Genomic DNA, 26,246 nt, shown 5'->3' with positions numbered 1-26,246 from the left:
AAAAAAAAAAAAAGAAGCCACCCCTATTATTTTTCTGCCAGGAGCGGTACTTGCAAAAAAATAATAGGGGTAAAATGTTTTCAACTTGGGTATTTTGTTGAGAGATCACAGAACAGAATGTTTTATTTGTGTTTAAAAAGCTCTGAATGTAGAAATGTCCTTGCTTTTTGCATTTTATTGAAAGCTTTGCAGTTTGGTTTTACTTGTTCTTAAAATCAATCAATTAATCAATACAACCAATATAACCAAATGGTTAAAAGAACTCAGGTAAGAAAATTCTCCAAATAAATCAGGCACATGAGCAGTTCTATGAACAAGTATATGAGCTATATTTTTTTTAGTTAGCTTAGTACTTTTAAGTATGTAGTTAACCAGACTCTTCAATGCTAAACCCTTATTTTTAAAGTGCTCACCACTATGAATTGCATGAAGAAGTTCTTCAAAATATTTTGGGCACTGTCTGTAACAGGACATTCTGAAAATATTTGAAGCAATTAATATTTTTGTAGACAAAAAGTATTTCCTATCCTTAACATTGAAAATAGTGAAACTAAACAGACAGCAAAACAGAAAAAAAGAAAAAAGGAAACACTGCCCCAGTCTTTATGAAATTTTGCATGTAGATAGATTTTATTGTCTAGAAGGTGATTTGGTTTTATTTTGTTTAAATAATAATAATTGTTGTTGCTGCGATATCAAGCAGTGGTAATTTAGCAGAAGAGATTTGCAGGAGTTTACCACGATAATGATCGGTATGTTGTTTATGTTAATATATAAAATATAATAAGTAGTATAAGAATACTGTTATAAAATATATATTATAAAGTATATAAATGTTGCATGCCGATAGAGTTAAAGGGACACTGAACCCAATTTTTTTTCTATTGTGTTTCAGATAGAGCATGCAATTTTAAGCATCTTTCTAATTAATCCTATTATCAAAGTCTTTTCATTCTCTTGGTATCTTTATTTGAAATGCAAGAATGTAAGTTTGGATGACGGCCCATTTTGGTGAACACACTGTGTTGTTCTTGCTGATTGGTGGGTAAATTCACCTTCCAATAATCAAGTGTTTTCCATGGTACTGAACCAAAAAAATAGCATAGATGCCTTCTTTTTCAAATAAAGTAAGCAAGAGAATGAAGAAAAATTGATAATAGGAGTAAATTAGAAAGTTGTTTAAAATTGCATGCTCTATCTGAATCACGAAAGAAAATTTTTGGGTTCAGTGTCCCTTTAATTATCGCATAGGTACTTTTTTGTTTAGTGAAAAAAATGAGCAGCGTTTGCTGAAATTTTAAAGTTTTAAATGTTGCATTACACCAAAAATAGGCATGTTTATAAGGGCTCCTCACAGGGAATAGGTGTTTTTCCATGATCCCCACATCCGGAATAGACATTTGTATAGGGACTCTGCACCTGGAATAGGCATTCACTAAAGGGATCCACACACAAAAAAAAGGTTGCCCCGTGGGATCCACTCCCAGAACAGGAATTTGTACAAGGACGTCATGCCCAAAATAGGTGTTTGCCCAGGGCCCCCACACATTGAAACTGTTTCAGTATGTTGAGGTGCACAATGTAATACAAATGTAATACAGTATGTGACATACTAATAACTGTGAGGTTTCTTTTTCCTAATGTGTATATGAAGTTTATATTAAAGGGATTTATACCAGTGAGCGCAGGGTGATATCACCAAACTCCTGAGTTTATATTACATTTGTTTTAATTCCTTAGTAAAAAGCAAGGAAAATTGTTGGCAAACTTAAGTTAATGCTAGAATTTAAGTTCCCTTTTAAGTGGGAAAAACATGGAAATTTCAAACTTAAAGGGTTAGGAAAGTCCAAATTAAACTTGCATGATTGAGGTAGAGCATATAATTTACTTTAAAATCACTTCTATTTTCAAATGTGCTTTATTCTCTTGGTATCCCTTGTTGAAAAAGAAAACACACATATCCTTCACTAGTGGGAAATAGCTGCTGATTGCTGCCTGTACACATTTGTCTCTTCTGATTGGCTAACTAGATGTGTTCAGCTAGCAGCCAGTAGCGCAATGATGTTCCTTCTGCAATGGATAGCAAGAGAATGAAGCAAATTTGATAAAAGAAATAAACTGAAAAGCTGTTTGAAATTGTATGTTCTATCCGAATCATGAAAGAAAATGTTGGGGTTTCCTACCCCTATAAAATGACAGTCTACATTTTATTGTTTAAAAAGATACATAATGACTTTACTACCTATTTCCCAGCTTTGCACAACCAATATTGTTATATTAATATACTTTATAACCTCTAAATACTTTATAACCTCTAAATCTCTTTTTTCTGAGCCCCTGCAGGCCGCCTCCTATCTCAGTGCATTTTATGAGCTTTTCACAGCCAGATAGTGCTAGTTCAAGTGTGCCATATATATTACATTGTGCTTACCCCCATGGTGTCATGCAGGAATCAGCACTAACTGGCTAAACTGCAAATTTGTAAAAAAAATAACTAAGATAAGGGACAGTCTGCAAGAATGGAGAATGGGTAATAAAGTGATTATCTATCTTTTTAAACAATAAAAGTTTTCAAGTAGACTGTCTCTTTAAATTCCCTCTACCCACTTGGGATCTGCCCCTGACATCCTTTATAATATAATTGATGACATCACATATGACATCATCATTGGCATCACAATCAACATCACCAATGACATCATTCTACAGTCAAAACCAATATATGTAAAAGTATATACAGGTCTAAATAAATATGAGCATGATGATTTTAAACACTATTATACACATACATTTTGTAGTGTTATAGGTGGTCACCAATCATGTGATTGATTATATAAAAAATGCTGATAGTGAGAGATAGAGAGTGAGAAGGTGGCTGTATAAGGAGTTGATGTGTGAGGTAGGAGACAGTGTGGGTAAGTAGGTGTTGTGTATGTTAAAGAGGGGGTTTGAGGGTGAGGACAATGCTGTGTGTTGAACAGGGCTGACATAGAGTAAGGATATGGCTTTGTCTGAAAGAAATAGGGGTATGAGTGTAAAGAGAAGGTCATGTGTATGTAAGAAAAATAGAGTGAAGAGGGAACTGAGTGTGAGTGAGACAAAATGCCAAGAGGATAAACAAGATGTTGGTGTTTGTGAATTATTGAAACATAGAGGGTGAGCAGTGCTTGCTGTAAGGGATAGGGCCTGAGAGGATAAATGAGAGGATTGTGACATTGGAGAATGCTTTTTGTTAGGAAAGGGGGATAAAATGGAGAGAAAGTGACTGTGTGGGATACAGCATGGGACGTGGAAGTTGTTTGTAAGAGTGAGAGAGTAGGCAATGGTTTTGTGAGAAAGAGTTGACTTCAGTATTGATTGTCCTATTATGTCATGGATGATGCCATTATTGATGCCATTATTGATGCCAATGATGATGTCATGCAAATCTGTCAAGAGGGTTGGGGAGTTTAAATTTTTACATTTTCATACTTTTCAACATTTGATTGGTAGCATAAACTCTACTGTAAATGAACATTTTCAATTATCTACATTGTCCAGTATTTATTTAAATTTATGCAGTTTAATTACCCTTCTTGTACTTTGAAATTCAAGACCCAGTTTACTCCCATTGCTGCAAAACAACTATAGGTTGGACCATTGTCTGTAACTCTATTTTTCAGTTTTGGCAACCTAAATTTATTCTTTACCTATAGCAGTTTATCACACACCTTTATAACATTTTAGGTTATTCATTAGGCTTGAACTATAAATGGAAATCAGATTACATACGCACTATATACATGGACAGCTTCTTCTTACACTACAAGCACATGTCACACAAACACTACACACATACTTCACACAATAATCAACACACCCAAACATCAAAAACAAATAATATATAGACACACACACTACACAAATGTTACACTATATGTACACACAACACATACTGCACACACATATACACCTGATTGGCATCTATTCATTGAAAGACAAATGGCAGAGTGTGTACTTTAAACTCTGGGCACCGTCACCATCCTGAGCGTATCATAGCTGTAACCTGTTACAGATAAATGGCAGATTGTGGACTTCAAACACTGGGCGCTTTAATTAATCTGCACTAGAAACATGTCAAAGATCCATCAAGCTTACAATGGCCACAGAGTGCGGTTGATCACACGCTAGATGCCGTATGCATTTTGTGCAGTAACCCACTAATTAGGAACCTGGATATCACTACAAGAAAATCGCATAGGAAGACGCCTTAGCCCTATGAGGGAAGAAGATAGTTGAAGGTACCGTAATATTATATGTACAACTTTGGATTTTTACTCTATATTAAAGCTAAAGATACTGTCTTTTACAAGTAAGAAAAGATTATTTTGCCACAGATCATTGTTTAAAGAAATATCCTCCCCTAAACCCTATTGAAATAGACGTTAGGGGGAGATTAGTTTTCCCAATTATCAGCATAATGTCACAAATATTGGATACAAGTTTCAAAACTTAAAACTTGCATGAACTGTTTCACTTTTGATTTTTACTGGACAATTTCATCTTTTTATTGGGATTTTTTTCATTTAATTTTTTTTTTACACAGCGCTGGATTAGAATAACACTACAATTGAATATACTGTACTGTAATGCACTTTACTGATATCTTATGTTTAAATAAATTCACTTATTTATCATAAATCTTAGTTGGTTAGTACCTTAATTGCTCTTTTAGTGCGACTTGGAATTTATTGTATGGCTGCGAATAAACCATGTAACTACAAGGAGTTTACTTGTGTTTATGGATAATTTTGTACCACATATCTAAAAAATTACCTTGACTGCTTGGCTGTTTTACATTGCTACTTATTCTGTTACAGTCAAGTGTTTAATGGCACACTAAACTTAAAAAATAATGTTATATAATTCTGCACACGGTGCAGATAGACTTGCATTTTAGCCAATCAGTGCTGACTCATAAGTAACTCCATGGGAGTAAGCACAATGTTATCTATATTGCACACATGAACTAGCGCTGTCTGTAATACTGTCAAAATGCACGTCAAGGGCTTAAAAATGAGCATATGAGCCTATCTAGGTTTAGCCTTCAACAAAGGTTACCAAGAGAACAAAGCAAATTTGATGATAAAAGTAAATTGGAAAGTTGTTTAAAATTGCATGCACTTTCTGAATCATGAAAGTTTAATTTTAACCAGACTGTTCCTTTAAGGAAACACATTAATGATCTTTGTGTGTTCACAATTAAATGCTTGGATAAATTATATGCACATTTATTTATTCTTATACCATGCAACAAATAAGCTAAACAACTTGTTGAAAATGTTGCACAGCTATAATATATATTTTACATGTAAAAATATATATAATTTAATATGGTCTACCTTACATAGGTATACATCTTGTAACATTTAGTTCAGCAGCAAGATTCTTAATTTTGCCTCTTGGCAAATATCTTTGGAGTTTTCAGTTTAATAACAGCATCAAATAGAAAATTAGAAACATCTTGAACCATTGTACACAGATGAAATGTGTTAAGAAACAGCCTAGTATGCAAATTAACTGCAACCAAGATTTATATATGCTTCAAATATACCAAAAATATTTTTGAATTTATTTGTAAATTTAGCATATTTCCATACAAATAGTGATACATAACACTTAAAGTAAGAAACAAAATTATATTAACGGTAGTGTGTAGATCTGCAAACTGTGGTATTTATCTCAACAGAAAGTTTCTCTATCTTTTGCACTGTTTAGCCACTTATCAGTTTTCCATGCAGTCGTCCATTTAATAATGATGTTATGTGGAGGAATAGACAAGTATTGATCCAGTAGTTGTTGGTGAAATGTGTTAAGAAACACATTTTAAGAAGCTATCTATTCAAAGTATCTTCAACAGAGGTTTGTTTGTGCTTAAACCATGCACAAAATCAATTTTAATACTCAATTTAGCTATTCTAATTGTTACATTTTCACAGTCTCTATTTTAAAGGTTGTATGTGTGTAAAAACATTCTAGTCTATCTCTAGTGTAAATAAATCCATTTTAGTGGCCATAAAAGTCAAATAAGCTGAGTTTGGCATGGTCACTCATTCAGGTTTGATTTGTCCTGGTCCTGTGGTTTGTAAGGCCTAAAACTATACATCATAAATATCTTACAACATAAAAAATATCTATGTAAAAAAGCATATTAGAATGCATCCTTTTACTAACACACACATACACACAGATATTTATGTACACTTTAAAAATAAATATGTACCCCTTAAAAGAAGTTGTTTTTACTTAATGGTCATTTGACATTTTCTTAGAATTAGAACTTAACTAAATTGCTAAACTTCTGATTGTACTGAATGCATCCTTAAACGATTACATTTTTATTTATTTTGAGTTTACTTGAATTATATCCATTTTGGATTATTTAGGTAAGGGGTTGAATAGTGCTGACAACCAAATTCCAAACAAATAAAATAAGCAAATCTAGTAATGAAATGGTAAAAAAAAAAATCACATAAAAAAAAAAAAATACAATATATATATATATATATATATATATATATATATATATATATATATATATATATATATATATATATATATATATATATATATATATATATATATATATATAGTGTTACTTAGTACCAGAGATTCATTGTGTACAAAATATCAAAATATTATATACATGTGAATATCCTGTTTTGTATAAAGCTGAGTAACTGATAATAAGTGGCTTTGGATTTTATACAGTACACACTGAAAAATTACTTCTTGGTTGAAGTTCTGGGTTTTCTAGAACTGTATTAATGTGTATGTATATATATATATATATATATATATATATATATATATATATATATATATAGAGGTACAAACGTTTGCACTCACAGGTCTTTTTTTAAATTTTTAATGTGGAATGTTTTCGGGGTATTACAACCCCTTCATCATGATGAAGGGGTTGTAATACCCCGAAAACGTTCCACATTAAAAATTTAAAAAAAGACCTGTGAGTGCAAACGTTTGTTCCTGCATACTGCCTTATCTTTGCACCCAGGCTGTCGACATTTGGTGGGTTAAACTGGAAGATGTTTAATATATATATATATATATATATATATATATATATATATATATATATATATATATATATATATATATATATATATATATATATATATATATATATATATTGTGTGTCTGTAAATCAATCTCTTTCTCTTTGTGTGTATATATATATTCATACAAACCTAGTACTGTAAGGCTTTTAGTATGTTTTTCATATAATATAATTTATTATTTCACATTTTCAAAGAAATTTCTCTTACTTCAAAGGCATCTGATACCTATTTATTTTATTTTGAATCTGTGGTCTTTTCATTACAGATAAACAGCTTGCAGTCAGTCTCTCAGTTTCCATGATTAGAAAAATGCTGCACCAGTGACAACACAGCAATTACAAAAACAAGCTCCATAGCTTTCTGTTTACAAATTAATTACAGAGGGGCAAGCTGACAAATTGACCAGGCTAAGGGTTGAGGAGGAAAAAGTAAAGGATTATTTAATAATAAATATCTTTGCGTTTCAAAATCAGATTCTGTATTTTTCTTTATTTTTAATTTTTTTAAAAACAGGAGAATATTCAGGTGAAAACACCTTGTCTATTATTTGCAAAATTGTGGATTGAATTTCCTATATAACAAACACTCTCTAATGTCTAAACTCATTTAATTTTAAATACCATGGCCTCCATTACATATAGAGCGTCGCCCGCAAAAGCCGGCAACGCCAGATTTTGTGCGATTTTGGTATTACATATACGGCGTAGCATACAAGTTACGCGTGTATTTTTCACCCTTCGCCCGTATTTTTTTTACTCATAGACTAACATAGAACAGACGCGCAATTTGGTATCCAATATACAGCGTAAGGACTTACGCGTGTAGAATTCAGAAAATCTACTCCATTCTCATCTTGCCACAAATTGCAGGTGCAGCAACCCTTGCACTGACTTAAAAACCAACGTAACTCTCTGAAGGCTTAACAAACGCATGCTCAATCACATACATATCAGCCGCTTGATCTCCAACATTTAAACCTCTTCTAAGCATTTATTAGTCCTGCCCCTGCAAGTGTGTCAAACCAATCACAAACAGCACAACCTCTCACCCAGAAGCCTTAAAACACTTGCCAGTGCACACCCTCATTAGCCACCATGTTTCCCCTGCTTTACATAGATAGACAGCCTCGTGGGACACAAGGGGTGCTGGAAGCCCTACAAGCCCCTGTTGTTCATGATATACCCGCTGATGCTCTAGTTGCTGCTAGGGTCCCTGGTCATGGTGCTGTAGCCATCCCTGCTCCTGCTGCTGCTGTCCCTGGTGCTGCCCCTGCTGCTGTTGTTGCTGCAGCTGGTCATAGAATTACATACTGCGGATTTCCACTGCATGTAAGTGAAACTACTACATCCCACCCCCCTTCCCTTAACCACCCTAATTACTGAAAATATCTCATTTGTTTAATTCATGTTTAGGTCACTATGATTTATTGACTATCATTAAGAAGAATTAAAATGGATGTTTATACCTTATGTTCACACCGTCTGTAAATACATTATTATTTATATATATACCCACGTGGCAATTTATATTGGATGTGAGAAACCTTGATTTACATCTTAGAAGTGAATATTACTATATGCACCCTTCATACACAACTATGTGATGTGGTTTATAGAACATGAATATGTCATAAACATGATAATATTACCTTTTTTTGGGCCATTTCCACACAGGACTTATTATATGTTTTAACAATATTAGTGTACTAAAACACACCTCACATGGATGTGGATGACAATTATATGGTAAATAAAAGAGGACAAGATTTATGGTGAACTATAAGAATATTTATTTATTTTTAGGCTTCTTGGATGAGGGGGCTGAGGTGACTGTAGTGGATTTCCTTGTTCTCCTGGTTTGAGAAGATTCAGGTGTTTCTGCTGGAGTGCGAGTGCTGGCCACAGACGATAGGCTAGAGGCAGTGTCCAGCTGGTGTGTAAAGTGCTCAACCAACACACCCAAGAGTTGATTTTGTTCCCGCCATCTATTGTCCATCTGCATCTGCATATCAGACAGAATTCGCATCACCTGTGACTGGTTTTGAACAATTCCACTTAATGATGCTGCCATGTCCCTCTGCAGCTCTATGCTACGTTTGTGTAACCTCTCATGGCTCTTGAAGAACCTCTCTTGGCTCCTGTGAAACCTCTCTTGGCCTCTTTGGCTGCTCTAGCAGCTTGTTATGAGCCTCCTCTGGAGTGCAATGTATTCCTCACCCAGGGGAGCATACAATGCATCCACAGGCTCTTGAGCAGCAGGGCTTCTAGTTGCTTGAGGTGCAGGTTCAGCTGCATCTGCTGGTTCCTGTGGGACATTTTAAGCTGCATCTGCTGGTGCTTGTGGGACATTTTCAGCTGCATCTGCTGGTGCTTGTGGGACATTTTCAGCTGCATCTGCTGGTGCTTGAGTACTTTCAGCTATATGTTCATCTGCAGATAGTGGAGCTCTCCCAAGTGATGAGGCTGGTGGAGCTCTCCCAAGTGATGAGGATGGTGGAGCTCTCCCAAGTGATGAGGATAGTGGAGCTCTCCCAAGTGATGAGGATGGTGGAGCTCTCCCAAGTGATGAGGATGGTGGAGCTCTCAGGGTGGATTGATACTCCCACTGATGACCAGTGTGTGACCACTCAGCCTGTCCAGTTGGCACTTCTTGTGACATAGCCTGTGTGTAAAAGCCATGACTGCCCTGAGATTGTGTTGGGGGGGGGTAAATACATGGACCCTTTGTGGCTGTCTTAGCTCCCCCTCAAAGCCAAAAGAAGAATATTCCTCTGGCCAGGAATCTTGCCAGGGGTCATATGTCAATGGTGGTGGCATCACATCCGGGTCCTCAACTGAAGCCATCCAACCCTGCTCATGTCTGGGAGCATACTGTTCATGTGGTTGCCTGAAGACTGGTGGAGGTGGCTGCATGCCTGTGACTGGTGGTGGTGGTGGATGTGGCGGCATGCCTGTGACTGGTGGTGGTGGTGGAGGTGGCGGCATGCCTGTTTGCATCCTTGTGACAGGAGGTTCTGTGGAGGAGTCAAATGATGAGAGGGATTAGTACAGTAATATATATGTCCATGTGGGCATACAATGTACATTGATACATGCTAGGGCCTATACTGATTCTCATGTCAAACTCTATAACATGCATGTGCACATTGTGATTTGTGATATGAGGGATTTTAATATGCGCAGTATACAGGTATGTGTTTCATACAATAGTTATGTGTACATGTCAATGATGGAAAAAATGTGTTCTTTAAGTGAAACTATGGTCACACAATTTACTTTAGCCTGATGTAGGCACAGAACCTGCTTTATTGAGCTAAACGTATTTTGATGGCTATAGTGTCCATTTACTGAAAACTCTACATGTGGCTTGTGGCCTGTGTTACTCATGTTAGTATTGCGCTATCCCACCTCAAATCATGAATTGCATTGTGTTAAGTAGCATTAATGTCAAATATAATAGTAGATGTTTTTGTTAGTAGGCCAAATACCATGCTCCTCATTGTGTACATGAATGTGTGACATTAAAGGATGTTATATCTCAAATACATATAATACTGGTGTGTGGGATGTTACTCATCAGCATGATGTGCTGTGGTTGCAGCCCCTGGAAGTCCATGTACTGCTGTGATACTCAGGAACCTGCGTATCATCTCCTGCCAGGTGTTATACTCTATGTCCAGGGGTGGACCACCGCCTGTTCCCCTCTGTTCCATAGTTTCCTGCCCCATCTTTTCTTTCACCCGCCTCAGGCCCTCAACAGTCCTCCTCTGTGGGGCCACACTGTTGACGGCATCTTCTACTGCCAACCATGCTGTTTTACGCCTTTTGGCACTGCCTTTGCCCTTCTCCTGGCCAAAGAGGGCACTGTAATTGTCCCTGATGGCCTGGACTAGGGCAACATTTTCATTGAATGAGAAGTTTGGACATCTCATCCTCTCATCCTCTGTGGACACATGGCTTGCTCCCTGTGATGTCCCTGGTGTGGATTCCTCCCTATCCTCTCCCTCCTCCCCCCTTCTGTCCCCATGTGCACCCTATGTCCTCTTCTAGATGTGCCTGGTCTCTGGGGCTCTCGGGCATCTCCCCTCCCATCATCCCTTCTAGCTCTCCCTCTCCATACTCCACTTACTCCCTGACGGGGACCCCACTGCTCCTCCTGTCCTCTACAATACTCCTCTCCCTGCCACTCCTCTCCTCTCCTCCCCTTCCGCCCTACCTCTCCCTGCCATCCTCACTCTACACACACTCACACACTCACAATCACTCCCAGTTCAATCACACACAATCACAACCAAACACTCAGCCTATCACACTGTAAAATTGAAATAAAATGTGTGAGGTGTTAGAAAAAAAAGTGTGGTGTCTTTGTATATGTATGTATGCAATATGTAAAAATTTGTGTAAGTGTACAAGCTTAATCAACCAACAATGCGACCTAACTAACTCTCTCTCTACTTTGACTAATCCTCCACTCCACTGTAGTGTGCTGTAGCTCAATGAACCATCCAAACACACTGAAGAAAATGGCGGCTGCACATGGGTTTATATATGAATTTTGAATAACGTAATTACGTGTCGCATTTTTAGATGAAGTCGCGGTTCATTTTTACGAGTGTTAGCCTAATTTGCATAAAACTACTCTTTATTGAAACTTTAAGTGGACAAAATACAGGCGTAAGTTACTTGCGATGACTAAAATGTGTATTTGCACACTTTTCGGAAGATCGCCAGTTTGTCCTACTTACGCCAATTTAGCATCTAACGGAGCAATATATGTAATACCCCAATGTGCGAGGTGAAATTACGGGCGGCGTGGGTTCCCACGCTTGTGCCGAAACCTACACCGTATATCGGATTGCGCCCCATATATCATCACCTCACTCAGATTCCTTCGTAATACATATAAAGAGGCAAATAAGAATATTATTTATTTTTAATCCATTCACTTCAAGCCATCAGTGTATTCTCATGCTTATTCAGCAATTCAAGAAAATATGTGAATGGATAATTTTTATACTTGGAAAATACACATAAAAAACAAGCAAAAAGCTTCTATATTTGCTTGAAAACTATATAAATACTTATATCTTCGGTTTTAAACCACATGAAATTTTCCATTACAGCATTTTATCTGGCTGGTTATATTAAAATATGTTAAGAAATATTATTTGAAATAGCTACTTTAAGCTTCAGTTATATGTAATAGTTGTTGCAGGGTGTTCAGATGTCAGTTCCATAAAACACATTCAGTCACTTTTTTTATGAGTGCTGCACTCTGGGTTCTTAGCCTGAGGGTGTCATCTGCATGCATAGCAATTTCCCACAATAGTCCTATAATAAATAATTTTTATTAGTGGGTGCACATATTTAAAGCCGATATCAAGCAGATTTGACAATATGCTTGATTTTGAATAAGGCAGAATACATCATTCAGGGCTAGATTACATGTGTCACACTAGCTGTTGCATGCGAGTGATAAGGTGTTTATCGCGGCTCTTTGAGCACATCGGAAGTAGTGTGCTTATTACAAGTTGAAAGTAAATGTGTTAGCTTGAGTGCAATTGAATTTAATGCGTGTTGGGATATCAAAACTTCAGAGTTCTGCTTAACTGTTATGCTTGACTAAAAAGTTGCACAAAACACACCAAAAGTATATTTAAAAGTACTGTTACCTTCATAATAACACTCTCTAATAAAAATTATTTAAAAAAAATTGCAATTAAAAGTTATAAGGGCTCAAAGATATGAGGGGGCATATTTATTAATATGCGAGCGGACATGATACAAAGTAGTGTATCATGTCTGCTGCTCATTGATAAATGCCGACAGCAGATTCGCTAGCAGGGGGTGTCAATCAAACCAATCGTATTCGATCGGGCTGATTAAGTGGCTGTCAGATAACAGTCCGGCCACAAAATAGATAGATAGATAGATAGATAGATAGATAGATAGAGTTGATAGACAGACAGACAGACAGATAGATAGATAGATAGATAGATAGATAGATAGATAGATAGATAGATAGATAGATAGATAGATAGATAGATAGATAGATAGATTAGATAGATAAATAGATTTGATAGACAGATAGATAGATAGATAGATAGATAGATAGATAGATAGATAGATAGATGATAGATAGATAGATAGATAGATAGATACATTTTATAGATAGATACATAGATAAATAGATAGATTTAATAGATAGATAATTCCCAGACAAAGAATTACAAGATGTGCGGGCTGGGACCCATGGTTAGGTTCCCAGAGGTGGTTGCAGTGCCCGAGGCTCTGATTAGAATAGAGCACTCTGGAGCATATCTGCCCTCAGCCGAACTCAGAACATGCTTAGGCATTCTGTTGGCCAAATGTCTGTCAGCATTTTGTCAGAGCACCATATATATTTATATGTTTATGTGTGTGTACATATGTATTTATTTATAGGTCTATGAATGTATATACAGAGATACAATACTGTGCAAAGTCACTATTAGATTTGTTGTTTTAGCAATGGTATAATGACCATATATAATTATTTCTCAGCTTCTTTGTTAGAATACAACCAAAAAATACAGGATATTTGTATGCAGTATTAAAAAACAGAAACAAATCTGAAGAAACAGCTTCTATAGGCTAAAGTGGCAAGTATTTACTGTGACCACCCTTACACTTGAGCAAAAGCAGGAACCTGTCTCTCGTAAACCTAAATGGAATGGAACACTTATTAATGACATTGCTAATACCTATATTTGTCCTTCTATTACATGCCAAAATGATTGCTGTGAAAAAGATATTTTTACCAGGTTTTTGCAAGACATGCTTGAGCATAACACACACATGTGGTATGAGTTTAATTAATTGAAAGCTTGCTAATAAGAACAACTTTCAAACACATTATTCCATTCAAAATGACAAATCACATAATTTGACACACATAAAATTTAGCATCAGCAAGGCTTCTATCAAAGGGAAATCAGCAAACACACTAGATACTCAAGATGTGGTATTTAAGCTGTTATAAAGAAATTTGAAGAATAAGTAGAGGTCAAGGACAAAAAAGGACTGGAAGGCCAAGACAACTTTAAAAATCTGATGAGGTTTCTCAGAGTTTCTTCTTTGAGAGACCGGAAGAAGTCCAGGTGGCTCAGTATCTGACAGCTTAATGGGGATACCAAGTTTTCTACAGTCCCAAGAAGCTTGATTAGGAATGGTCTTTGTGGAAGGGTAGCAGCCAAGAAACCACTTTTTTGTAAGGGGAAAAGGGCAAAAAGGCTAAGATATGCTAAAGTTTACAAAATTTGGAATGAAGATCAGTGGAAAAGAGTATTATGCAGTGACAAATCCAAGTTTGACATTTTTAGGTCCAATCGTCGAGAATGAGAAAAAGAGTTGGAGAGAGATGGAAGAGTGCTTGAGGTCTTCAGTGAAACATGGTGTAGGGTCTGTTCTGGTTTGGGGCTACATTCCTGCCAGTGGTGTTGGCAATATTGTTTGAATTGAAGGGATCATGAATGCTGAAAAATACAGACAGGTTTTAAATTCAACATGCCATTCCTTCTGAAAGGCGCCTGGTTGGGAATGGTTTTATTTTTCAGGATGATAACAATCCCAAGCACACTTCTAATGAAGTGACATCATATTTGGAGAGACTAAAAGCTGATAAAAACACCAATAGTCATGGACTGGCCTTCACAGAGTCCAGACCTGAATATTATAGAGGGATCACCTGGACAGAGAAATAAATAAAAGACAACCTAAATCTAAAGAAGAACTCTGGTAAGTGCTGAAAGAAGCCTGGTATAATATACAAGAAGATTACTTTAGAAAACTAGGAAAGTCTTCCCAAAAGAGTTCAAGATCTGATTAGTGCCAAGGGAGGTAACACTAAATACTGACCTTTGCCTGAAGAAGTCATTTTGTTCTGAAAATTGTATTTTTGTATATTTTGTGTACATATTTCCTGTATATTTTGATTGTATCTTAAAAAAGAGAAGGAAAAATAAATATGGATGGTTATTAAAACTTTTCTAAACAAAAATCTAATTGTGGCATAAGACTTTTGCACAGTACTGTATATACACATGTAAACACATAAATACATATGTATACATATATAGACATATTTATAAGTGCATTGGGGCCCTTTGTAGTCATGTAGCTGAAAACATGTAAAATCATATTTATGCAATATTCATATTTAACAAAGTGTTTCACTGTATATTTACTGTAAATATTTCACATTCCAAAATTCTTCACATAAAGGAATATGTTTTAGTATTTATAAATATATTTTCCTATATTTATCTATATATATCTATACCAATATTTATATCTATATATAGATATTTTACCAAAATAAACACCATTATATATAGAGAGAAATATGTATTTACTAATGCATAGGATATATTTGTCTATGTGAAGGATATTAGAATGTGAAATATTAATATTTCATGTTGGGTTACTGTACTTGAGAAACACAATTGGGTTTACGTGACTTGTTGGGTGTTATTTTTTTTTCACTTTTCGCGCTGCATTCAAGTCTTTGGGGAAATACATTAACATGGTTGCGCTATTCTAACGTTGGCTTTTTGCGCGTGCTGGGTTAACGCTCGAGTGGGTGCAAACTATTGCTCCACTCATAATCTAGCTCTCAGCAGGTAACCTTTAAATTGATTTCCAATGTATTTTGGAGGCATAGGTTGAAAGATTATGTGCAATACTTTATAAAATGCCTGGTAAATTATCTTTAAACTTACATTAATTATTTTTTACTCTCTCCTTATGCATTCAAGTATTATACTGCTTCTTTATTGCATTGTTCAACTAACTTGATTATCAGAAATAATCATTATAAAGTTAATTTCTTCTACTGTTCAAATCAATATCATACCGTGATTAAAGATGTAACATTTGATTTTGTATCTATTACGCATTTGCAATTTACATCTTTTGAATTCAAATCTCAATCATATGTCCATTTTATTTAGTTTTCATTACTTCGGAAATACCCTTCCAATGTCATCTAGACAGATTTTAGGTCAACTAACATTTTAAAGCATGATCTATTATTAATTTAACAAACACACAGAAAAAATACCTATAATATTTTTAAATGATTGAATCCTCTTTAGTACTGGTACTTCCTCATATCTATTAAAGGTTTATTTACATTGAGAATATGTATTTTATTATTGTTATTTAATTGTTATTTAACCTATTTTATGGGATATTAAACCAGTGTTACAATTGAATTCCTATTAGTGTGGGGAAGTGAAAATGCTTTTTTATAATCTAGCAAAAACACAACATTATCATTTTGTTAAATAACCTAGATGGCTAAATACTTCCATATTTTGGCATAAATATAACAATTCAATATATTATCAAGGGATTAAACAATGTATGCAAATATCATAGCAAACCTATTATAGCTATTGAAACATGCTTAAAGATTTGAAGCTTTAATACCTACACACATCCTAATTAACCAAGGGGATTTAAACTTAAAATTATTTGTTGGCATGTGTCATGATTCAGGATAGATAGATAGATAGATAGATAGATAGATAGATAGATAGATAGATAGATAGATAGATAGACAGACAGGCAGATAGACAGAGCTTTACTGAGAACAAAAATACACATAATTATTATAACCAATTTTAAAGATATGCATTATAAGAATAAAATTAAAATAAAATAAGAACTAAATGGAAGTCTTAAACTAAATACCTTAATGGAAGTAAAATCTAAAATTGATATTACGTTTCAACACATATGTGTTTTATTGTACTTCACAATTCAAATTCTCTATTAAAAGGAAATGCTCTAAATTATTTGACTAATAAACCAATGAATGATATTGTTATTTCTGGGAATGCAATAAACTTAATATTAGTGCTTTAATGTTCATCTAACAGTAGGTTGCCATTTATTTACAAGAGCAATTAAAAATAGAAATATAATAGTACTAAATAACATATATACTTATACTAGCAATACAATATATATGTAGCCATTCTGCACCTTAAAAACATATTCTTGCTTTACTCCTGTGTCCCTGATGCTTTCGAAAGGCATGAGAGATTCCATGTTTAAAACAGTGGAATCATGCAGCTGATTTGCACAGCCCTACCCAGAATCCTCTTCCCCAGTAGAAACAGTTTTAATTTAGTTTTTCTGTGAAAAAATGTGCAGATGTGGAATACAATAATCTAATTTGTATCACAAAACTTTAATTACGAAGACTTGAACAACAATGTTTAAATGATTTAGACAAATTTAAATTAATATACATATAGCAATAAAGTTAACCCAAAAAATATGTTTCCATTGTAAATTTTAAAATAGAATAATGTAAAATGTGTTTTTTAAAATATATAAAACTGTTTATGTAGATTTTTTCCACATATTCCTTTAATGAGTACATTTATATTCAGCGCTTTTCCCATACAATTAACTTAGGGAAATTATTATTTTGTTATTGAAAATTGATTTAGAAATCCATGCAGTTTATGAAATATTTATTAAGAGAAATATGATCTAATTTTAATTTTGTATTGGATTGTTAATTTTACTTGGCTTTTTAATGGTAAGCAATAAAAGTCGATGATATTAGTAACTGCATAAAAAAGCAGCAGGGAAGACCACCGTGATAAACTGTTTACAATATACCCTCCTTCTAAAGCCTTAAGCATTTAAAGGCATTATAATGAGATGAAATTACTTGACATATTGGCCCAGATTTACTGCACTTTGCAAGCGACAGAAAGATATAGGCTTTAAATTAGTTAACAATGAAATACAGGGATTGCTGCTTATAAATCCTCCTTACACACCAAATACCACTTAATCATAAGGACATTAAACTAAAAAAATATATATATATAAAATATTTTAAAAATATTTTATTCATAAAAAAGTAATATTAAAGGTGTTCATTTTCATCTTCTTTTAAAAATCACAGGCTTTTCCACTTACCATTTCACTAACACTGATCAAAGTGGGTATCTTGGTGAATGCATTCTATATAGATAACTACCAAATAGTGTTCATTAAACTAAAACAAATTAGGATTTTAACATTGAGTTTATTGGATGAGATATTTAGATATTTTCATAGTGTTGCCATTTTAAATTTAGTGGAGAATGTAAGATGTGTTATTGAGGCAGTTATAGAAATTACAATGAGAATAATTTCACATTTATAAGTTTCCCTCCCTTATATTCCTTAAAACTGAACTAGCCTAACCAGTTTAATCAATTCCTGTGTTATTTTATTAAAACAAGTTCATATTTTAATTCCTAGTGAATATGATGCCTAGAATAAACCAATGGCCTGTATTCATTACAACACTTAGTGAAAGTAATATCTTGCTGAGAAAAACTCAATGTAGTGCTCACTGTAGAAGTCAAAATGTAGGTAATTAAAAAAGATTTGTACCTGCTCTCATAACATTCATGGTTTGCAAGTAACTCTACTTTACAATTAATGGAGTGGCAACTCTCTCTTAAAAACTTTACAGAAAAAAAAGAAAACAAAAAGAAAAAAACTCCCATACAAAACAGTCCACATTGATATATACCAAAAAGAAAACGTAAAAACAGAGACAAACTTGTCATCTTTGAAAGAGTGAAACATGAACACAAGGTGAGATAAATCCCAAGGACAGTTGATTATTTTTTTAATTTTGCAGGTGAAAAATCCAAACTTTCATTTATCCAGTCAGATTACAAATCAGACATACAAATATTTTTCATTTACAAACATTTTCATAACCCATTTTACAAGTGTGTTTCTAGAGTGTAGGGATTATAATTATTGTTTTTCAGTACTTTCATAAATATTTAAACAACCACTATAGAAAATATGGAGATATGCTCAATTAATTTATAACATGATCTCTCCTTTAAAATGAGGTCCATCTGCAGCCTCACAAGTGTATGATACAAAGCCAAAAATAAAAGTGATATAGAATGCAACCAGTGTTCTCTCTAAGGACAGTTGTGTGAGTGACCCAGCAGTGAAAAAGTTAATTAGAGAAATTAGCAAATACTTCACAATGCAGACTGCAAGGTGTGGGTCCCTAATTAAGGGCCAGATTACAAGTGGAGCGCTAAATATTGCTTCCGTATGCTGGTATTACAAGTTCTCAGCAGTGCAAACTCAAGCTCACAGGAGCGCACTTCCATAGGCTCCAAGGGGAGCCTCATTCTGATGTTGTCATACACGGCACAGAACTTAAAAGCAGCAAAGGGAGTAAATTGTGCAGCGATGGCAGCAACTTGTTGTAAATATATATGTATATGCTTTTATACATATATATTTATGTGTTAATATGTGTATAAATACATATTAAAATATAAACATATATGTATATAAGCATAGACTTATATTTTTACTGGGAACACATAGTTCCCATAGAACACAATGTAAAGGCACTTTTCAGTGCCGCTAACTTTAGCCCCCCAAAAACTGACTGGTGCAGTTATTTTATTAAAAAATAAAAATGCTACTATTTTTCTTTTTTTTAATAAAATACAGACCACTGTATTTTGGGGGCATTTGGAACATATTTATAAAATTAACCAGAGATCTGATCTCTGGTTAATTTTATAAGTGCTAATTGCTATCGCAAGCTTGCAGTAGCAATAACCAGCCCGTAAATGGGGAAATTTGCCTGTTTGAAGGCGTGTGATAAATTAGCGCTCTACTTTTAATCTAGCCCTAACTATTTCACTGCTAGACTGCTCACAAACTGTCCTTAGAGGGAACTCTGGAGGCAACCACATTTTTAAAGAGTTTAAAAGATTCAGTTTAAAGGATGTGTTTTTGGGATGTTATGGTTTTGTATAAATCTGAGTGATAGATTCCATAATAGTGTCTACAATTTTTCTAATTCCTTTGGTTTTCTGTTAAAATCCATTCACTAAATATCATTTAACTCTCATTTCTGTAGCAAATAAGATTGCAAATGGATTGTTTAAACTGAAAAGTCTTGAGAAGTTAATTTACTAAAAAAAGGAATCTTCTCTACATTCTCTTCAGTCTTGTCATTTTTTTTTTTTTTTAGGATTCTTATTAACTTGAAGATATGAGTGAGCTGTAGCAAATCTATATATATGAGGAAGGGACACTGTGCTGTCCCGTAACGTCACAATAAAGTATCTATAGGAAGATTTGCCAGTCCATTGAGTTATTTATTTATGTTGGATTTTTTTGCTAAAGCACCCTGGCAGCTTTTGGAGGTTGGTGAGAGTGCATCTTCATCTGTGCCTTATATATATATATATATATATATATATCCAATATATATATATATATATATATATATAGATCGAATATATATATATATATATATATATATATATATATATATATATATATATATATATATATATATAGATACAAAAAACAAGAGCGCACAAGAGCTGAAGAAACTTCTCCTCAAAAAAGTGTGATATTTCCATACAATGTTGCACTATTGTATGTCCTTTCTCTTGCATGAATGAGCCTAATTTGAGAGAGAGTGTTAAAGAGATCTCTGGATCGAAAGAGGACACCGCTCCACTGTACCACAGACACCGGGAGGGAGAACTACCTATACACTGCGCGGCACTTACCTCATGAGATTGAGGTAACAGAGTGTAAGTATACTCCCAACGGGTTCGTTGTGGAACGTGGATTCATTGCTATATTTGCTTAACCATTTTGCATTATTTGCATCCATCTACAGCCATAGAAGCTTTCTTCCAATATTGGACTTGAATTTTGAACTTTTATAGGGCTTTTTCTGTTGCGATACAGATTGTTATTCATCCTTTTCTATTAATATTATTATCATTATTTATGGCATGTTCATCATAATATTTAAAGTATCCAGCATAGTGATTTTTGCTTATATTTGAATACTCTTGCATTTTAGGTGGCTGCATTTTGTTATATGTCTGTGTGCACATAACTTGTCACATACAATCCAGCAGGCACTACACTAGTCATGCGACTAGAACAACACTATATGAGGCCCCGGAGCAATGCCTATGTGAGGAGGGGCTAATGACCTCACACTAGGCATTAGGGGCGTGGTCACGTGAGCCGTCGCTCACTTGTCTGTTAGCCGAGCAGGAGTGAAGACCTGCGAAGAGAAGCGGTTATTTTCTACTCACCATGTCGGAGCTGCAGAAGATCCTGTCGTCGGTCCAGGAGCTGTTGTCATCGAAGGGCGAAGACTGGGTCCGGAAGCGGTTAGCGATCGGAGAGGATTCAGGAACCGGAGGAGTCGTCACGGCGGGCGGTGAGCCATCCAGGCCGACGCGGAGATCCCGTCCGCCAGAAAGGCTGAGTCCATCGACCGGAAGACGTCAGGAGTCCGGGAGCCGTAGAGGAAAAGCGGTGAGAGCTGCAGCGGGTCAGCGGTCGTCATCGGTGAGAAGGAGAGGAGCTGCAAGAAATCGGTCAGGACCGGGAGACACCAGCAGAACGGACGCAACACGGTTTCTCCAGGGAGAAGCTGCACCAGGTACTTCTTCTTCTTTTTCAGGAGCTGTTTTCGTCCGTTGGGATGAAGAGATGTTGGAAGAAGCGGAGATGGCGGCTGGTGAGGAAGAATCTTGTGAGGCGGCGAACGTAAGTATTTTGGCGCCAAATCAGGGGACAACGGCTACAGGCCCAAAGTGCGCAACAAACCAGGAGAAATGTACGGCCTTTAGGCCTGGGGGTATCATTAATAAAGATAATGTTGGGCAGCATGTGGGCTATCATTTATTACAGCATCAGGACACGAACACGGCATTGAGGCCTTTAATCAGAGAAGGCCCAAATAACATTGGGCAAGTAGAAATTTGCACAGCAATTAGGCCTGAGGTAAATATAGGCCTGGATAACACAGCACAGATGGGATATGAGGAAGTTTTAAGAGTCAGGGGCCAGGATCAGTTTACGGCTAACGAGCCTTTTCTAATGCAGCAGCAATATTGTGAGGTGCATTTCAGTCAGGTAGGCAGGCATTGTAAAACGGCTAGTGAGCCTAGAACAGCAACTGCAGACTCTTCAAACAAGTTTAGCTCAAGGAATACTACATTGAATAAGCCAGTTACTGTAGGAGCTTCCGCCCCAACAGGTAGAAAGGCTTTGGAAAAAAGAAAGCATTGTTTTACAGGTCCGGGAGGAGAAAATGCTGAGAGGGATGTTAGGCCAGAGAGTTTTAGAAATTGGGAGAATGCCAGTTTAGATGATAGTGCTAGAGAGATGTTTTTAAAGGAACATAATGTTAGTGATAGAACAAGTAGGATTGTAAATAAGGAGGCTAATTCTAGGCAGGTTAACGTTTCCTTTTCTTCAGATTCTATTCATCCTGAGTTTATAACACCTGGCCGGAGCTGTGTTACGTTTCCTTCGAAGATACAGGAGGAAGCAGACTCTTTATGGATCGATGAACAGTACAGTGATTTCGGGGAGGAGGAAGAGCAATCAGCTTTACCAGGACCAGCAGCGTCTGAGCAGGTAAACAGTTTAGATATTGTATCACAGTTAATTAGAGCTTTAGTTCCAGGTAATGTTAATTCTGAAGGTAATAGGGCGAGTAATTCAGCGAGGGTTAACACTATGGTTAGTAATGATAGTGATAGGGGTGGTAGTATTTTTGATAGAAGGTTAGCTAACAGGGAATACGCATCCTCTCAGCCTCAGGTAGTCCACAGTGAAAGAAAGAGACAGGAGAAAAGTTCCAGGAGTTCAGTTTCACGGCGACGGGAGAGATCCCGTTCGCCTATTACGTCCAGACAAAACAAAGAATTAGGCGATTCTTCTCTTTGGGGATCATTGGATAAACAGTCAAGGGAAAGAGGGAGACCCAGAAGGTCTAGGACTCCGGTTAGAAGGAGAGAAAATGAAAGAGATAAACAGAGAAAAGGTAGTGAATCAACATGCCAGGAAGCAAGGATGGAGACGGTCATTACAAGGGAGAATCCTGTAATGTCCAATGATGCAGGTGAGAGTTCAAGTGTTAATGTGAATGCTTCGAATGCTTCTGAGGTAAGGTGTGAGCTGATGTTGAAAGGATTGAAAGATTTAATAGCTAGATTGGAAGGTTGTGGTCCGGTGAGTGCTGAGGGCACTCCAGGCCCGGTTGGTGTTTGGGTTCAGCAAATTGCGCCCTCAGGAGGTGGTCCTCCTGAGCAGGCACCCTCGGTAATTTTAAGTAGTGCAAGTATGGTAGGGCTTCCTAAGGTATCTGATCAGGCTTTGAGACGCCCTTGCTTATGTTCGGTTGGGCCTTTGGGTATTCATTTATCTTTAGAGATAAAAGAAAAGATTTGGCGTAGAGAGTTTATTGAAATTTTCTCATTGCTTCCGGTGGATCAAGTTTTTGACATCAAGGATGATGTAAGGAGTGAGTCTTCTAAAAAAGAAGATGACGAGCGTAAAAAGAAATTTAGAAAATTGCCAAAAACTTTATCTAATTGGTCAACTGCCTTTTGCATTTTTGCAAGTGTAGTTGGTGAAAAGAACCCTGAGCTTTGCTCTTCCCTATTTTGTTACCTCAATGAAATAGCTAGTGCTTGTCGCACGTATGGCGGTCTTGCGTGGTGGAAGTATGACGAACAGTTTCGTCAACGTCTTGCAGTTCGTCCTGAAATGAGATGGGACGATAGGGACATGGGGATATGGTTGGAGCTTATGACTCCGCTAAGGTCTCAGTCCTTTCGTGTTACGGGAGGAGGAAGTAATGCTTCCTCAGCATCATCATCAGCAGTGGCCCTCAGAAAAGGGCTTTGCTTCCAATTCAATGAAGGAACATGTAAATTTGGAACAGCTTGTAAATACAAGCATGAGTGCTCCTTTTGTGGAGGAGTCCATTCTAGCGCAAAATGCTTTAAAAAAGGTAAATCCCTCTCAAAAGGAGAAAGTACTATTCAAAGCCAGGACGCCAGTGAAAGTCGAAAGGATGGCGCCGTGGTTAGAATTGTACGGTAAGAAAAAAGCTAAAAGATCAGATGCGAACACTCTATTGGGGGGGTTTTCAGTTGGGTTTTATATCCCCCTTTTTTGAGGGGATTGAATCGGTTTTTGCAGGTAACTTAAAGTCAGCATCGGATTTTCCGGAAGTAGTGATGGCTAAGATTCAGAAAGAAATTTCTCTGGGTAGGATGGCGGGTCCCTTTAGGACCCCTCCTTTTAAGAATTTGCGTGTCTCTCCCTTAGGAGTGGTTCCCAAAAAAATGCCGAATCAATTCAGATTGATTCATCATTTGTCTTTCCCGAAAGGTTTTTCAGTGAATGATGGGATTGATCCTGAATTATCTGCAGTCAGATACGCATCCTTTGATAAGGCTTTAGATTTGATTCGGGAGGCGGGTCCAAACGCCTTGTTGGCGAAAGTGGACATTGAATCAGCATTTAGGCTGTTACCGGTCCATCCATCTTGTCATCATCTGTTGGGCTGCTTTGTGGGTGGTTCCTATTTTGTGGATCTATGCTTACCAATGGGCTGTTCTATTTCCTGTTCTTATTTTGAGAAATTTAGTTGTTTTCTAGAATGGGTTGTAAAGCAAATTTCTGGTTTGTCATCCGTTTCTCACTATCTGGATGATTTTTTGTTTGTGGGTCCGGAAGGAACCCAATCATGCCAATTTCTGATGGATTCTTTTATGCTGATAGCTAGGGATTTTGGGATCCCGGTTGCTGATGAAAAAACTGAGGGCCCTGCTCATGTGATAAATTTCCTGGGAATTTGTATTGACACTGTTTCTATGGAATGCAGACTTCCTAAGGACAAGATTAGTGATCTTGTGTCTTCCATTAACCTAGCTCTCGCGAGAAAGAAGCTTTCGTTGAGAGAGATTCAGTCCCTAGTGGGTAAACTGAATTTTGCATGTAAGATCATCCCAGTTGGTAGGATTTTTTGCAGAAGGTTATCTTTAGCCACTGTGGGAGTTAAAATTCCCCATTTCCGGATTCGTTTATCTTATCAGGTGAAAGAAGATTTGAGAGTTTGGAAAGCCTTTTTAAAGGAATTTAACGGCAAATCTTTAATTCAGACTATGGAAATTTTGTGTAGTGAACTTCATTTATTCACTGACGCTTCAGGGGCTCATGGTTTTGGAGCCATATTTGGAAGCAAATGGTGTGCTGGTGTGTGGCCAGAATATTGGGCTGTGGTAGGTCTAACAAAAAATTTGGTTTTTCTGGAATTATTTCCGTTAGTGGTAGCTTTAAAAATTTGGGGTTTCGAATTCGAGAACAGAAAGGTGGTATTTCATTCCGATAATATGGGGGTTGTTTTTGCAATCAATCGCCTATCATCTAGTTCGAAACCAGTGATTGGATTGCTGAGGATGTTCGTTTTTGAGTGTATGAAGCATAATGTCTTTTTTAGAGCTATTCATGTTCCTGGAAAGGAGAATGTTGGGGCTGACGCTCTTTCTCGTTTTCAGTGGCGGAGATTCCGGGAGGCTGTGCCGGAGGCGGAAGAAATCGGTTTTCCTTGCCCGGAAGAGATGTGGCATTTGAACTTCCTAGATTGCTAAGATCGGTGAGGGGAGCCTTAGCTCCTAGTACTTGGAAAGCCTACCTACCTGTCTGGGTTCAATGGTTGAACAAATTATCTGATTTTGAAGGGGAAAAAGAGGATTTCCTTTTATTAGACTGGATTGAAGAATGGAGAGTGAAGGGTACATCTAAATCGGTGGTGCAGAGGAATATGGCGGCTTTGTCTTTTTTGTTTAATTTGTTGGGTTGGGTCGATCTGTCCAAAAATTTTTCTGTGAGAATGGCTATAAGGAGTTTAATTAGGGGTAAAGTATCAGTTGATAATAGAAGACCTTTGGTCTTCGCCATCGTTGTCAAATTGGTTAAAGTGTTACCCTTTGTTTGTTTTTCCCAATTTGAAGTATTGTTATTCAGGGTGGCATTTTTGTTGGCTTTCTTTGGTGCTTTTAGGATTTCAGAGCTGGTATCCGCAAACAGGTGGAACTGCGGGGGCTTGTGCTATAGGGATGTAGTTTTGAACCCGCATGAAGTTTTAATTTGGCTAAAGAAGTCTAAAACAGATCAAATAGGTAAGGGTTGCTGGGTTTGTTTGAAAGAGATTGGGGGATTGTGCTGCCCAGTTACGGCAGTTAGGGAA

Source organism: Bombina bombina, chromosome 3, assembly GCF_027579735.1.
Source record: "Bombina bombina isolate aBomBom1 chromosome 3, aBomBom1.pri, whole genome shotgun sequence".
Lineage (NCBI taxonomy): Eukaryota > Metazoa > Chordata > Amphibia > Anura > Bombinatoridae > Bombina > Bombina bombina.
The sequence above is the reverse complement of the archived record's forward strand: the minus strand, read 5'-3'. Positions refer to the sequence as shown.